We start from the raw sequence: 18393 nt of genomic DNA, 5'->3' as shown, positions 1-18393 counted from the left end.
GAGCTTTTACGACAAGATAACGTCTAGGACGAGCCCTACATATTTTGTTCAAGGTATATCCTGCAGGGTGATCCTTCTAAGCGTTCCTCTTAGTAAACAAGACAATATCAGTCTTCCCCGCGTTAGCGCTCAACCCGACATTAAATGCTCATGTATGTATAACTCAAAACGCCCGATATGGCAAAAGCAACGTCATCTGCGTACGTTTTAGGTTTGAAGGGACCCTTGTAGGAAAAGGTTTAATTCGCCATGTCGATCAATAAAAGCAGATGTTCAATTTTGGGTATAGAAATTCTTAATATATGAGTGATTTAGATTGTAGAGGTAGGAGGAATCGGGAATTTTTTAATAGTATCATTTATAACTTGTTTAAAAAGTATGTGCCCAAATGTATTTCTTCATATGAGGAACATATGCAAGCCTGGATCACTAAAGAACAAAAATCTTTGAATAACAAAAAGTCACGTTCCTTCAAATTATAAAAGAAGACTGGCTTACATTCCGATAACGTTCGTTATGCTATTCTGCGTCATAAATATTTTCAACTTAATAAAAAGTGTTATAAAGCTTACGTCTGTAAAATTAAGAAGACAATTATTGGCAACCCGCGGTCGTTTTATGGTTTCGTAAATTCTAAATGTGGGGTAAAGGGTTTTCCAGCGGATATCAACATAGTTACATACATAGGACAAACAGGACGGCAAATAAGAACGAGGTTCAGAGAACATATTAGAGATTACAATAAAAAAAATAAATAAAAAAAAAATACGGAGTCCAAACATTATACCCGAGTCTAACTTCGCGAATCACATGCCCCAGAATGAATTTTCCCCAGCAAACATGAATAAAACAGTTAGGGTTCTTCACATATAAGCAACGCACCAAAACAACAAACCCAAAAAGAAGGTCAATCGACTAAAATTACGGATTTTTACCTGCCCCAGTCAGCCGCACAAATCGATCAGTAAAAACCACCCTCAGCTCTGAATGAACACACATCACATACACATAACTAAATATACACAAGCATCAATTTTGACAATACCTGTTCATGTACCTACGAATTATAAATACAGGACAAACGACAACAACAGGTCAGAACGAAAATCGACACTGATGATGGCACAATGCCGAAACCGGATTTTCTCAAAACCAAATTTGACAAGAGATGACGGAAAATCGTTCCAATATACATCATTTATCCACCCTGTCGGAAAACCAACAAAACAAAATAAAGGGTTTTCCTTCCGCTATGAAGTTTAATGGTAACATTTCTAGCGACGATCAAGAGATTGCGAAATTCTTCGCTCAATGTTTCAAATATAATTATGCTGGCGATATTGCTTTGCCACCTGGGAAATATCATTATGAACTGCATTCAAGTGATTCAATCCCTGCTCCACACTTGCTACCTGAAGATGTTTTATTGTACCTAAATGCCCTAAAAGAATCTTTTACATACGGCCCAGATTTAATTCACACATGCTTTCTTAAAAAATGTGCAGAATTCATCTAAAAACCTCTTACTGATCCGTTTAACCTATCTTTGAAGTATGGAACTTTCCCGACGGCATGGAAGGAATCCTTTCTCATCCCTCTCCATAAATGTGGCATTAAGTCGTCCATTGAAAACTACCGTGGCATAGCTAGACTGTCCTCTATTCCAAAGTTGTTTGAAGCAATCGTTACAAATCACCTAACACTTTCGATTTCAACATTAATTGCAAGTTCTCAGCATGTGTTTTGTAAGGGCAAATCAACCATAACTAATTTACTTGAGTTCACAACTCATATTTCGAACGGGTTCAGATAAAATCTTCACACCGACTTTATATTCACCGATTTTAGTAAAGCATTCGATAAAGTATGCCACTCTTTACTTATACATAAACTCGACATGCTCGGGTTTCAACCTAATATCACTCGTTGGATTTCCTCCTATCTTTGTGGCATAACACAAAGAGCAGTCTTTAAAAATATGTTTTCGTGTATCATTATTGTCACCTCTGGTGTTCCCCGGGGCAGCCATCTTGGCCCGATCCTGTTTTTGCTATTTATAAACGATATCTCTACAACTGCAAAATATTCTAAAATTTTGATGTATGCTGATGATGTAAAACTTTTTAAGACTTACGCGTCGATTGAAGAACGCTCTTTACTTCAGACGGATTTAAATTGCTTAGCTGCTTGGTGCAATGTGAACCACATGCCGCTTAATCTTCAGAAATGTAAATTTATGTGTTTTTGCGCAGGAGTTTACAACCAGCTTCTTACACAACTAACAACCAAAACCCTGAAAGTGTTAATGTTTTTGTAGACTTGGAGTTACAATGAACTGCAAACTTAGCTTCAACACTTATATAGGCGTCACTGTCAATAGAGCTAAAGGTGTCTTGGTGTGAAAAGGTGGTTAAAAGAGTTTAGCGACCTCTACGTTATGAAAACCCTCTTCATAACATTGGTTAGACCGATATTAGAGTATGGCTCAATAGTCTGGAATCCGCGTTTTCAAGTCCATACTGACAGCTCGAATCAATATAAAAACAGTTTTTTACTATTTGCCTTAAGGAATTTTCAATGGGACTCTTCATTTAATCTTCCACCTTATACTAATAGATTAAAACTTATCAATCCTCCAACTCTTATTAGTCGTAGAAAAATGCTTGGCGTAAAATTTATGACAAAAGTACTGAATGGATCGATTTCAAGCCCATTTCTTCTGAACGAAGTGAACTTAAGTGTTCCCTGTCACACTACGAGATACTACAAACCTCTCTTTTTAAAACAATGTAGAACGAGTTTCGAACTTAATGAACCTTACCGGTGTTTGTGCCAAGATTATAGCTCTATTTCAAACATATTTGGTATGTCGGACTCCCTTTTTTCTCTAAAAAAAGACTGTCCTTATCTATCTTAATCGTTAATGCTGTATATGTTTGTTTCTATATTCTATTAATTTAAGTTTTACCCTCAACTGATGATATTTCTTCTGTAGCTGAGCAGTTTTAGATCTCGACGCTTGACAAACAACTGCCCATCAATGACTCGACCAAAAAAAAAAATTTAAATATGTTATATAAGGACAATTTTTCAAATACGGTCGATACAATTTTCGGACAGTGCAATATCTTCCGGATACGTTTGTATATAAAAGTATGAGTCTTATTACAGCAGAGTTATATATATAAATGTATTTTAAAATTTTAAAGTACACATTATATTAGTACAATTAGTACAGATTATGATAAAAAGATCCATTGCAGATTTAATATAATTTTTTTTTTTTAATAACTCAGAAAAATTACTAGCTACCGACTCAAATCTTTATTTGTCGCACTCCACACAGATAAGCAACTAGAGTTGGGTTGTTTCGTTCTGAACTTGTTCAATTAACCGGGTCTCTCAAATGAACAAGTGAACTAGATCTTCGATTTCGGTTCTATTTGTTCTTTTAGCTCGTTTCATAGATGAATGAATTTGTAAAGGCTCCATTACTGATACTTAGCATAGACTTGACTTGACTTGAGAACTGTCACTTACAGTTCTGTTAAATGAACATTGCATGTTACTAATTTCTTAAACTTGGCAACACTTAACTTGACTTAGAAGTCTGTTGAATTTTGATTTTCTATGTAAGTTATAAGTGACGTTTACATTTTGAGATGCCATTTCTTTGTTTCCATTTCCTTTTGACATTTTGTCATACAAATTGACATTTATTTAAAATAAATAAATTTCAACGCTGATTATGATGCGTGGCTAAGTTGCCAAGTTTACGCCAAGTCAAGTCAAGTTTATACTAAGTATCAGTAATGGAAGCTTAACTCTTTGTTTCGAGAGAGCGCTGTCAAAATGCACATTTTTGTCAATAATGCCACTCCAAATAAAAATGAATAGATCTGAATATGGGGATTTTTGACATACATTTCGGCGATTATAGTTTCAATCATGTAATAAAAGTATAGCCGTAAAATATTCATTTCCTTAAACTTATTTTACAATAATACGACTAGTTTGAGTTAAATATAAGCTAATCTAAGTAAAATTTACATTTTGATTAAATTAGTTAGTCAAATGTTGTAACGCATTTAACTCACAGTGAAAACCATATATTCTAAAATTTCAGTAAATCAGACCTATGATATAATAGTTAACATCATTAAATGGATAGGGCTTATCCTACATGTCATCAAAATTGACTGGTTGCATCGGGACTTCAAATTTACAAAACCCGTTTTTTGGGGATAACTTTTGAATGGGAAATAATATTTGCCCTCCGCCATCGAACTAATAATATTTACACTAAAACAAGTATTATTATCTTTTTTCCCACAATTTCTGAACGCTATTCTACAGCTGTAGGTCAAATTAAATTTACCGAAATTTTTGGCGCGTTTTTCGTTTTATCTGGCACATTTTTTGTTCTGGCACCCGCTTCAGCTGGCGCGAGGGATTTATCTGTGATTGTTGCCAGCTCAAAAAGATAAATCCCTCGTGAGAGCGCAACAAATGAAAGAGATTCGTATCAAGTCATCTTTGGTTCATTTTATCTATTGTTATTCTTTCTCTCTTCTCGTCCGCGAACATTGTAAATTCATACATACATACGTTGAAATTCACGGTGAGCACAAATGTCTGTGATGTCACAATTTTAATTATGTTTTAAATGATTTTCAGCTGTTAGCTAATTTATGTAGGTTCAGTCTTTTTTTTATCTAATTTGACCGGACTATTTATGAAAAACATCTTTTGTAAGAAACTAAGTATTACATTTATTAACCTTGAAATTTGTAACTTTTTTGAAGTTAATTATACATATATATATTAACATATTTATCCATAACACATTTAGATATAACTACACAAAGCATTGCTGCATACACACCCTTATCTATACTTGTAGAAAATCTATAGTTGAAAAAGAGGAACTGATGCACAAAAAGAACAACTTGTTCGTTCATCAGAAAATCAACGAAAGAACCGAGTCTCTGAAGTGAACGAAAAAGTAGAACCCTATAAGCAACTTTCTAAAAGCTAATTTGCTTGACTTACTTTCAAACATTGCACACATAGCAACAACACTTTGATAACGTAATTACAAGTCTGTTTAAAATGTACCTGTATTTTTACGCCAGACAGAAGTAAGGGCGCTAAAGGTGGTGCTGGTGTAGATTTTCCAAACAAACAATGCTTATATGCAGAAGAATCAGAAGGATGAAGAGGCTAAAGCCTTAACTTGTACATTATCAACCATACTCGAATAGCGAGCGTATACATTTTATAAAATTTACTAAATGTTGCATATTATGAAGTTAATTTATCAGATCCAAAGTTAAGCTGCCACGCGAAGCTGTGCGATTTACAACAACAATAAAAGAGAGTTTTTTTGTGCTTATATTTTCTTAACATTTTTTGGATGCCAGCAAAGGAAACCCAAGTTTTGTTGTGTAATTTGCTTGCCATGAAAGCTGCCTCATTAATAAAGTTATTCAACTTTGGAGAAAGGACAGGTAAATAAATGACACACACAGCCGTACACACATACTCAAACATACAAACAGAAAAGCACAACAATAAATAATGAATATAATGCTCAATTGCATACACATATTAACTCAATGTCGTTTACTTTAACTCTTATCCTTTTGGCATTTTGTGATAAACTGCTTTGGCGCCTGCTTGTATGCTACCTTTTTCGTTCAATATACATATTTTATACTTCTTGCTTGGTTCGCGGAAATCTTTTGTTTTCATTTGATAAGAAGCAAACACAATATTGTCTGAATAATTTTGTGTTTGAATGTATATGTTGTCTTGTGATGAAGTAGTCTCAAAACCGTTAGAATGAGAAGCGTAATAAAAGCACGAAGAATGCGCACAATTTCCTAGCTTTGAAAGTTTGGTCGAATTAATTTCATATTGGCGTGTAATGATGCATGTAAAGACAAGAAAGCTTTTTGTTCTAACATGCGGCAGCACTTTTCGAAAAGGTGTGCTATATGCGAGCGCGTGAGTTTGAATAAAAATGTATTTGGCTGAATTTGACAATAATTGTAATCGGTTTCATAATCAAACCAAAAAGGTTGAACTGCAGTGGTGAGCGTGTGGATATTTAGTAATTTTGTGAATTTTTGTTTGTTTGTACATACGTACAACACAGGAAAATTGGTAGACACGGCACTGCATAGAGTGATTATAAAAAGAACTTACCTCAAAAAATCGAATGGATATGCAGGCTAGGAATGGTTAGCATAACGGGAGCGCTGACAAAATCCCAACAGATGTATTGTATGCCATTCTGCACCTTTCACCTGTAGACCTGTGACAAAAAGATGGAGTTAACAACAGCAACGAGGATCAGTGCCTCCGGAGAGCTTGAGGATAGACCAAATGGTCATACTTGTATAGCGTTATCAACTACAGTACGAACAGACTACAAGGCTCTTAGAGCCACAATATAGCGAATATAGTTGCCGCAAGCGTGCCCAAATGGCGGACTAGGCGATACATATGTACACTGACGTTTCTAAAGTAGTGAAATAATTGAGGTATGCGGTATAGTGTGCTTCCAGATCTCTGTAGCTTTTTTAAGGCGGAAAAAATTGCCACAAACAAAGCAGAAAAAACACTGGTAGAAAATAAATTAAACCCCAGCCGAGTCAACTTTTATATTGACAGCCAAGCAGCAATTAAAGCAACAATCTCGCATAATACAGTATCTTAAAGTGTGCTACACCCTAATTTAATTCCTTCAAAGAATCGGGATAAGAAACTAGCATAAAATGTATATTGAGTTCCTGGGCATATGGGAATATATATGAATAAGGAGGTTGCCTAGTATATTGGATGAGATTAAGAGAAGGCAAGAGTTGCATATGATTGACCAAGCAGGAAGACCGTGAACCCAAACGCGGGGCTGTAAAGTGTTGAAAATCATATGCAGGACTTACAACTATCATTTAAAGGAGAGGACTGTAGACTCATGATGGAAGCAAATTCGAGCAAATTTCGTGCTCGTTCTCAGCGTTTGTCAGGATAAGGCTCAATCTATTACAAGTGATTCAGCTGTCTGATCTAGAAGCAGGAAGTGGCAAAGTTCCTAGAAACTTCTAGTACTTTCCAAGAGAATGGAGTTATTTTATAGCATATGCCCTTGTTTTTGAAAGAGTTTTTATACTTTGGTCGTTAAAAAAGCTTCTGTTATCACTTTGAACCCATTGTGTTGATGTGAGATCTTCGTGGACGGATCAGTTCAACCTGAGCATCCAGAAAGGTGCGCTAGTCGCTTTTTTGTTGAACTTGCTTGGGCCAATTGAGTATGCTAATCCAATAGGCTGTCTCAGATAAGAATACTTTTATGGCCGGAGCATCGTCTTTAACTCGCATAATATGGCTTAGCCAACGTAGCCGCTGCACTATGCTGGTGGCTCATTCAGCTCTTCATTAATTCTTCTTCGCTACTCACTTTCGACGACGCTAATAAATCTTTCTTGTAAGTTTTCTCATGCTTGTAGAGCGTAATTTTCGTAACTTTTCTTTTCATTTGTCTTCCTAGTCAAAGATGGTATTTATTGGTAATGCATAAGCGCCCGTGGCCTTGTTATTATACTCAGCTGAGCAGAGCTCACATAGTATATTAATTTTGTTCGCATAACGGTACCCCGTTACGGCATAAACTAATCGAGATGGATATAGACTTCTATATATCAAAATGATCTGGGTGAAAAAAGAAATTCATTTAGCCATGTCCGTCCGTCCGTCCGTCCGTAAATACGATAACTTGAGTCAATTTTGAGCTATCTTAATGAAATTTGGTATGTAAGTTCCTGGGTAGTCATCTCAGATCGCTAATTAATTAAAATTAATTAAGAAAAAATTAAGAGCGCTTCGAAAATATTTCAAGGGTGATTCAAAAAAAAAAAATGATAAAGAAATGAGTTCAAATTTAACCAAATTTTCATATTTAAAAAATATTTAAATAAAACGAATTGATAGCTAAAGAAAAATAGCAAAGGCAAGTTGCTCCACTTTTTTGTATTACACTTTGTATGTGTCCATGGAAAGGACAATTTTGTCTCCAAAGCTCTCAGCTGAGTATGTAATATTCGGTTACACACGAACTTAGCCTTCCTTACTTGTTTTTTAATATGGTTATCGCTGTCTTGACTTCGTCATGGTAATCCATCATCATCATCGATTGCGGGCTGAGGTTCATCATCTTCCCTGGGTGTTATATTGCTCAGAACACAGGGAAGCGTTCGCTCCATAATCAAAGCAAACTTCGTTTTTACAAGAGTTTGCCCTGGGCTTCAAACCTTTTGTATGTCGCCGATTTAAAATGGCCGTCTTGCCATATGTAGGTTTGGAAAAAAATTTTCATCCGAAACAAGTTTAAACAGCGAAGTAACATATTTCACGAAATTGCCTTCCAGTCGCCGCAAAAAGTGCGAATATAATTAAGAATTTATGTGAATGCAGATATTTTTTTATCATTTTCCTTTCCGCTCAACTTAGCGTCCAAACCAGTTCACTCACACAATTACCTGACACGTTCAATGACCACTATTCGTACGCTTAACCATAATGAACAGCCGCTAAGCCCGAATTGCACTGGATTACCTTGAATTAATCAAATAAATTTGTTGATTTCCGTTGGGTAAATGCAAAAACGCATACACAAATTATTTGTGGCACTGATTAATCACTTAACAAGACCGACACCACTGATCGTGGCTTCACACGCTTGTTATAAGTTAAGATAATACTAAAGAAGTGAAGATCTGCAAAGAGGCACGCACACACATATACACATATGCAGGTATATACCTAATACTCAGGTAGATATAAAGGTATACTCGCACATAGCAAGTGAGAATGCTAGCGGATGGCGGATATTATAATCCAAACCAGACTTCACTTAACAGGAAACTCGCGGCCGGAAAGGATATAGAGTCAAACTTTTCGCATAGCTTTTACACCAAGCTCTTTGATCAACTAAATTGGTTGGCACCTGCCACTATCGTAGCTATAGTTAAATTTTAAAAGTTGGACTAGATTGGCAAGATCCTCCTACAGCCAAACTTTTATTTAAAACGGGTTCGGCATCGTAACTCATTAAAATAGCTAAAAAAATAAATATTTCTAGATTGATTGGCTGCAGACAATAAAGTACGATTGATTTACATAGGTTTTGCGAAGTCCCCATAGCAGCCCACGGCGCTGTTGTATATGCAGTAGTGTGTAGAGTTTACGCTATTTCATTAACAGGAATAAATCGAAAACAAAGGTTGCCCGCTCAAAGCCGTATCCTTAGTTGGATTCGGAGTCATTCAAATCGGTGGGCAATATATGCCGCTAATACTAAGGTTGCTGAAATTCAACGGCTATTCAGCACATCTCAATGAAAACACGTACCAACTCGCGAAAATCCAGTCGACTGTTTGGCACGGGGTCCAGCACCTTTCAAACTTTGTTAACATATTCTGTGGTGGAATTGGAAATTCCGTCTCTCTGGCCTATATTAAATTTGAATTTAACTATTGATCTTGACGAACCTTAGCCTTGGCCAAATTTCACAACACGCGGTCACATCAGATAAATTTTCATTTTTTTCTTTGATTACCAAATACTCCATCCTTCCGAAGCTTCTCCGCATTACAGGTTACATTTTGTAGTTTAATAATGCTGTTCAGTCAGCTGTGAGAGAGAGTGTAAGCCACGAAACAGGGTTTTTAGAATTGTACAAGTTAAAGCGAGCATTGATCACCATCCGTTAAGTAGTCCAAGGAGTAGACTCAGCAAATGAAATTTAGTCTTTGTCAGAGAGGAGCATGTTAAGCATAATGATCGCCTGCAACAACTCGCTCTATTTCTCGACGACAATGCTTGAGTCTAAGTCCGACTATTGCAGACCAACATTACCCATGACATAGGGCAGCTAATGTTGGCATATGTTATGCGGTGACTTTGGGATTTTATCAGCCCGAATCTAGAGAAATTTTTACTTATACACTTCCGCATGGGCTTAAAATATATTACCAAAATTCACAAACTAAAGGTGGGTTATTTTCCAGCTGCTTCAACCTACCAGACCATTTAAATACAGCGAACTAGACTTTTTAGGTTGACATTTGTTTTGTTTACCATATTGGACATTCACGTCGATGGTGTTATGCTACCGATTGTCTACAATCGAAAATGATGGGTGTGACGTTCGATCAGGATCTACATTTTGGCGACTATGAATCATCAAATTTTATCTAAAATCCAGAGCCAAAATAAAATCTTCAAACCTCTTGCTGGCAGTACTTAAGGTAAAGATAAAGGGACGCTCATTACCACTTACAAATCAATTGAATGGCCGCTTGCATGATACGCGTCCCTGATATGGTGAGCTTAAGGGTTACTTACTGTAAGAAACTACAGGCCTGTCAAAACACCGCTCTCAGCAATGTTACGGACTGTCTTCTTATGTCCTTTGATCACCTCTTACACAGTGATACGAGAGTTACCCCCCTAAGGGAGGAAAATGAAGTGCTGAGCAAACAGTTTCTGCTGAATACCCAGAAAACTGGGCATCTCAACAGGCATTTGATTGAAGAGGCCTCGCCTCTCAGGGACTTAAGATGTCATCTCCGCGAGCTACTACTCGACACTTTATTCCTGCCGACTCACAGGAGGTTTGAGGGAAGCTGATTTGAAATCAGCCAAACATTATTGTGTCCAACCTTAAAATAGCTGCCGCACATTTCTAGTTTAAGAGCAAATTATTTAAAGCCGCTTCAAATTAGTTGAACGACTTAAGCAGAAGCGAATATATTCTTAAGCTACAGACGCGTTCCAGATGGACTCATACTAATCGAAACCAGTTGGTAGTTGGTGATAGTTTTGCTGCAAAATGAGCGAAGTGCACCACGGTACTGGCTATTAGCTATAGTACATCAAACGCACCCTGGGGGAGATGTACTGGGAAGGTTGGTTACATTTTTACTAAATGCTGAAGCGACCTTTATCCCATGACGTCCACTAGCACAGCTAAAGTGTTTGAGAACAGTTGTTCTTAGTGGGGGAGAATGTTAGGTTCATTAATATTCTTACTGTTTTACTTACTTTTATGAATTTTAAGAAACCATCGATAATTCTGCGCCTCCTATTATCGCTCAATTCTCTAAACTGATAAAAATAAGCGCAAATATCCTTAGTACAAATTTCTCTCTATTAACAATACTGCATTGGTAGTAAATCTTCACAATTCAATGTATTCGCGTACTTCTTATAGAGCCTGATTAAATCAAACCGATTGACTCTTTCTTAGCATGCGCTGCCTTTATATTCTCAGCTGTCTCATTCGCCTATCTCTCCCAGGTTATAGACTTTCTTGGAACAGCCTTCTCAATTAGATAAATAAGAATCTAATCGAGAAGGCTGTTTGCTCGTTTATGTATCTCATATTGAAAGTTGTCTTCTATGTATTTGTGTGTATATGTCTGAGTAATATGCACTCTTTATTGCTGTGTACATCTCTACATCTCATATTATCATTTACTCTCTATTTGTAAAAGTGAGTGTTTTTTTTCATCTGCTTGCGTTGCTGTTTTTGTTGTCCAGCATTTATTACCAGCGGGATAGTGACGTATCGATAGTGCCAGTATTCGCCTCAATACCTATTTGAATTATCGATTTATGTGAAATGCGGAAGATGATGGAGAGAAGAATTGCTTTTAATATTAAAATTAAAGGAAAGTTCGATAGAATTAAAAACTATGCTGAGGGTTTTTCATTCTTCTATTTAATATGAATGTATTTAACATTAAAATAGTACTTTCAGAAATTTTAGAAACAAAATTGGATATAAATATTCTGCACATTGATTTCAGATATCTAAAAGTGTGGGACTTTAAGAAAACATTTTTTTTTTAATTGTAAGAATTCCCTCCAGCGCTTTCTGAAGCTTTTAAGATTGCACCTACTTGGTGCGAGTGCACCCTAAAATACAATGATACATCAGCTGCAACAGGAAGACTTTCTTAGTCCACGCTGTTGCAAGGTAAAACTGAGCAACTCACCTTGTGTGGCAATTTTCTTGGCAAAGAAGAAGTGCAACAATAAAATAGAAAACAAAAATTAAAAACAACCTGCAGCGTACTTTTAAGTCGCGTTTGTATACTGGTAAATGGTTTATTGTTGTTTTTATACATTGACTTTTATTCTCGCATTCAGTAACTTTTTGTTGCTCAACTTTTTTGCCAGCGCCTCTTTGCTCAGTGTGTCTTCCATAAATAAGTTGCTCGTTCCTCCGTTCATGTGCGGTAAGGTCTTTTGCTACTTAGCTTTGATACATAGCCATGTATGTTTGTGCTCAGATGCACTCAAAGGTAACCAAACAGCCGCAGTTATTTCACACATTGCCGCAGATAAATTAGGTGCAACAGGCACAACAACAACAAAAACAATTACAAGATAATATAATCGTATCGTTTTAGCTTGTTTTCTTTTATGATAATTTTTTTTGTTGTACTTTTTCTACAGCAGGATTCTTTGTGGCTAATTTGCATCGATTGCTCGCTTGCCGGCGTTACGCTTTTCTTGTCTGATTCATATTGCAACTGGCAAATGCAACGGATTAATTGCTTATTGAGCGCAAGTGAAGGTGAAGGTGCTCAATCGCGCTTGTAATGTTCGATTGATCACAAAACGTAGTATGTGTTCACAAATGTTTCAAGGTTGCTATGTTACTTGACCGGTAGACCGGGGCCAAAAACCGCTCTAGGAAACAGTTTGACGACACTCTTTTTCCTGGAACCAAATATCTTTTAGACTGCTGTCCCCTGTACTTATTTTTATTTAAACCTTTTAAAGGACAAAACTGCCAAAAGTTTGGTTTTGATTTTCACTGAATACTTGAAGAAGAAAGGGAAGCCATTTCTTTGCAATCCCGTTGCGTGCTGCACCTAAACCTGTTGTCAAATGGGTTTCCCTTTCTATCCTCTTGTACGCCATACGGATGTATGTGAAATATAACTTTTGTAAAGTGGTTCGCATAAAATTGATGTATGTTTTTTGAAGTAGGTGATCGATGAGCTGTGAGTACCTCAGTGATGTCCGATGATGCACCTGCTCTTTCATTTTCGTCAATATTTCTGTGACCAAGTACCCACATAAATGTGATGGTCGATAAATTTTCGCTTCGACGGCAGTAGATTATGTAGGGAAAACCTCTTACCACATTATCCAACAGGAAACACCAGGCTCTTGTGTTTCTAAGAAGGTCTATTTGGAATATTCTAGATGAGTTTGGAAGGCGGATGGAGATAGCTAAGCCGAGAAGATTCCTACATAAACACCGCGGTCTATTTAGGAACCATGAGCATTGTTGTTGTTGTAACGATAAAGTTACGTCGTCACTCTCGTGGTAAGCCTCACCAAAAAAAATGTTTAGAGTTCATTGTGTTCGAAAGATCATTTGTTGTAGTATTTATATCAGGGATCCTTTTAAGGATATCGCTGTTGACATATTGTGTAGGTTCATTTGCAGCTGTTTAAGGATACCATTTAACGCTTTCATTGGGCAAAACCTAGGTGTTCCTACTGCCAAAACACAGACTGCTGCTGGTATTTTGTTTAGTTTTTTTCTTATGTTGCATTGCCTGGCAGGGCCCGCAACCATACTATAGCTTCTAAAGCTAGAATGAACCTTATAAGCTCTATGCAAAGCGACATCATACGTTGTGATCGTCGGCCGTAGTAATGTACATATTCCTTCTTTATTCTTCCTTTCATAGCCTTTACAGTTTAGAAAGTTGTTTCCCTGAGAAGTTGCGTTTCTTATCTAATAGGAAGCTATTTGTGTGAATTATAGGTATTAGGTCGTCTTTGACCATCGACGCTTGGTCGGGAATTCCACAAGGAAGTCACTGTGGGTTCTTATTAATCCTATTTTTTTTTAATAATTTTCCTCTTTATTTCAACTTCGTGAGGTGTTTAATGCTTGCAGACGTCAAATTGTTCTTAAAAGTCGGTGATACTTCTGACTGTGAGACTTTAAATTTTGATCTTGCTTTTTTCACCGTATGGTGTGTAGAGAAAAATCCTTCTTTTAAAAACAAAAAAATGTTCCGTCAGTTATAATATTAATGCCAATCTTAAAATCGATCAAATGAGATCAAAATCTCAAGTATCATTTTTGACTCAAAACTTTCATACTCTCGTCACTTTGGCTTTATTGTTTCGAAATGTAATTAATGTTTGTAATTATTGGTTTTATCAGACATAATTCTGGAGACTTTAGGTATCCGATCATGCTTAGCGCATCTTTTACCTCTTTGGTAGAAAGTTGATTGGAATATTGCTCCATAATATGAAATCCATTTTACGAAGTTAATGCATATAAAATTTCGGATTTACTTAAATGACTCTGTGCATGCTACATAGGCCTGATGGTCTCCCATTATACGACAGCAGGTGAATATTACTCGGCCTCTAGGCCTTATGTGAAGGAAAAACATGCATCCTACTTATGTGTGCTTACAACGTAATTAACTGTAACATCAATTGCTGGTAACTATATAATTCAAATATTATTTTGCAGTACGCAAACTGCGAAAAAATAGGCTACTTATTGAGGTAAATCATAGAACTAATTATGCCATGAATGAACCAATTGCCAGAGCTATACACTTAGCAAATCGATTTGTTAGCGTACTTAACTTTAACATTAGTTCATATTGTAATGAATTCTTATGATTTCTGATAATTATGCAGATTTTGCTAACGTTCGAATCGCTGAAATGTCGAATAAATAACTCCAATATTTAGTATTGCAAAATGGTCTTTATTTAGACTACTTTGGAATTAGTACAATTATACTTCACTATCACGTACTTCACAAAAGCGTGTTTAAATTAAACTGATTAGTCATTCCTCAGCTTGCCACAATATCATCTTGAGCTTCAACAATTTTCTATTTTTAAACAGTTAGTTCGAAAAAAGTTTGTACTTTTTAGACCAAAAGAAATGAATAAATCAAAACCCAAACGAACGATGTTTGAACTGAAGAAATTCTAATTACTATCGAAATTGTTTGGTACTTTAGGTCTAGTTCTGAACCAGAGATTTTTATCACTAGCCCCTGACTTCCCTTCAGTGAATTTCTTTATCTGCAAAGAATGCTTTAGTTCAAGACTCATAAGTGAACCCTTTTCAATATTACTTCCCTGCAACATTTATTCCAACAAGTACTCATAACTTCATTGGAGTTTCAGCACCTCCAGTAACTCTTTTAATTTTTATTAGCGCATATTTAAATTTATTATCTAACAATGTAGTAATAAATAATACAAAATTAAGTGGTTTTCAACAATATTTATCAGCAGGAAGTAAGAAAACAAAAACAAAAAACAAAAATTATTAAAATTAGGAAACTCTTATATGTAGAAGTTTCCTTTCTTTAAAACAGAGCCAAAGTATAAAGCAACTTGATGCTATCAACGACACAAAGCGTCAACAACAGAAGGCACTCAAACAAGTTTCTCAAATCGGAACATTGGCTTAATGCTTGTAAAACTTAGCGACAGAATATGTAAATTTTCAATTTATGAAAATTTTACGAGAATAACTTAACTAAAGTTTTGCATAATACAAGTGCACTCGTGAAAAGCGGAAAATTCAGTGGCAAGAAAATATTCATAAAAATAAAAATTATATTCATATTCATAAGCGGCGTTTCGGGTGCATTTTTTGTGTATGTTCGTGCATACACATGCATATTAATTAGAAAAAAATGTTGTTTAATAAAGGAGCATTGAAAATATGAATTGTTGATGAAGTTGCTGACAGGCAGTTCCAGGTTAATATAGCGCTTATTTTACATTCGCTTCGCTTTGTGCAGCTTATGCATAGCAAAATAACGAAATTAAAAAAAAAAACTAAAACTTTATCAATTGGCAATTCTCAGCAAATGCGTTTGAGGGTGTGTGTTGCGGCATCATGTTGCTGGCAACACAATTGTGCTAATAAGAAGTATACGCTGATTGTATGTGTGCCTTTTCTCTAAGCATAAAAAATTTGTTATGATATAACCATTAAGACATTACAAATTATTGTTAAAGGCCGTTTTTGAAAGGCCGAAAATAAAAACAACAACAATTATTGTTAATGATAACGCAAAATACTGGATACGTTGGTAGTTGAAATAATAGCAAATATATCTTAATAAAAAAGTCAGTCTTGTTCATTATACCCGAAAAAAGATGGTATGTATAAATATTAAGTTTGGTCCGAAATTGAAAATTGTAAATCCTTAAAAGATAAGTGATAGGCCCACCAATAGTATCCCGAACTGATCAGGTGGACGAGCTGTTTGTGATTTAGCCATGTAATTCTGTCTGTCTATCCGTCTGTTTGAACACAAACTAGACCCCCAATTTGTGAGCTTTGTCCGAACCAAATGGAGCGGAACGCTATTGCATATATCTCCCATACAACCAATTGTTCAGATAAGAGGATTTTAGTCACTGCTTTCTGGCCTGAACAGGTAAAGGCTTGAAATTTTAAAACACTGAATGAAAAACAATATTATAGCTAACCGAATTACGGGTCAATTCAAGCGAAATTTCTGAAAATTTTTATCCAACGCAAAAAGCTGTTGAATCAACATCGCACGAATTGTTGATACTGAATATACCGTTTTGACAGTCATATCAACAAAAAAAGATTCATCAAATGTACGCCACAGCTCTGTTAAAAAATACAAATAAAAAATGTTTTTCGTAAAGTTTTGATGTAGGTTTTTCCAGGATTTGATCCCACTATTTTCGGAATGGTTGACGTAGCACGCTACCATCTCACTGCGGTGGCAGGCTAGGTTTAACTAACAATTATTAATTTGATCCTAAAAATATCAATGAAAACAGCCAAAATATAATAGTGGGCGTTGATATAACAAAGATTTCTCTATTAACAGAAAATCTGTTAGTATGAATTAAAATCTGTAATTTTTATAGAATATTGTTAACCTGAGACGAAAATTTTTTCTTCTGTTGAAATGACCATACTAGTTTGTCCTCTTGACAAAAAAATCCGTTGAATACACCATAATGGGATCAATTAACTGAATAGCTTTTAACTCAAGAACAAGTAATCTGATTTGTTGATTTTGTTAGCTTCGTTTCTTTCGCTGCAAGTGCTTACATAACTACAAAGCTAATATAACTGTCTGAAAACCTCAAAATTGGTCAATTAAACTGTATAGTATATCCTATAAAACTGGTTTTTCAGATTTTTAAATTTTTTTTAAATTTCATAAGATTATTGAACTGCTCTATTCATGAAAGGTATGAGGTCTTAGGCACAGCCAGCCGAATAAAGTTCCGTCTTTCCTTTTTTTTCAAATAATTTGACTTCTTTCCCAAGTATTCTCAATATTAATTTAGGCAAAACCAGATATCGTCTTAACACATTTTTTTTCCGAACAGCTCGGTCCATTTTCCAGAGAAAATACATCACCGTCACCGAGGCTTCTTAAGTAACAAATTACAACCGACTTGTATCATAAATCATGTTTTTATCAAAAATAACTACAATGAAATACCCCTATGTTAATATAATACCAAAATTAGGAAAATCATCCCAATATATCAGCTGTTTTGTTTCAACGAAAATAGGGCCTACAATATACAGCTAAGCGGGTAGACGACACTACACACATATGTACACGGCATCAAAGAGCGCAGACGAAATTAATCACACATATACACAATAAAAAAGAGCGAAGATGACACTTACCACATATATATTTAGCAGACTGCAGCGCATATGAGATAAAGCAATGGAGAGAAGAAAATTACCAACTTATCGAGAAAGCTGTTCGCGAAAAGTCTGTACCCCGGGAGAAATAGGTAGCGAAGTAACTGGGAGTACAAAAGCGGTGCAGCCCACGTGATGGCCAGTCAGTTTGATATTAAATCGTTTTAAGTGAAGTACGCGTATACATTATATTGTGCAGATGCACTACCATAGTAGTGCTGTTAGTAAAGATAATTTTGTATACAGAATATATGAACGTATTTATTGGACGGTACAGTGCTTCGAACGATAATAGAGGGCAACATATATCGAGAATTCTAGAAATTCGCAACAATATATTCATTGGCATCAATTTAGTTTTATTTAAGCAAACAGTTTCCTTTATTAAATTTATTGCTTGCATTACTAACGAGTCGCCAATTTAGCGTGGCATAAAATGTACCTAAAACTATTTGTTGTAACCGGCAAGTGCATGCACAAAATTTTCCAAGCTCACGAATTCTACTTTTTGCAAAGCTAATATGCAGTAAAGAGACTTCCAAAAAAAGAACAGCAACAGCAACAACAACAGTATATAACCAATTTTTTTTT

This window comes from Eurosta solidaginis, chromosome 3, assembly GCF_040869045.1.
Source record: "Eurosta solidaginis isolate ZX-2024a chromosome 3, ASM4086904v1, whole genome shotgun sequence".
NCBI classification, from domain to species: domain Eukaryota; kingdom Metazoa; phylum Arthropoda; class Insecta; order Diptera; family Tephritidae; genus Eurosta; species Eurosta solidaginis.
The sequence above is the reverse complement of the archived record's forward strand: the minus strand, read 5'-3'. Positions refer to the sequence as shown.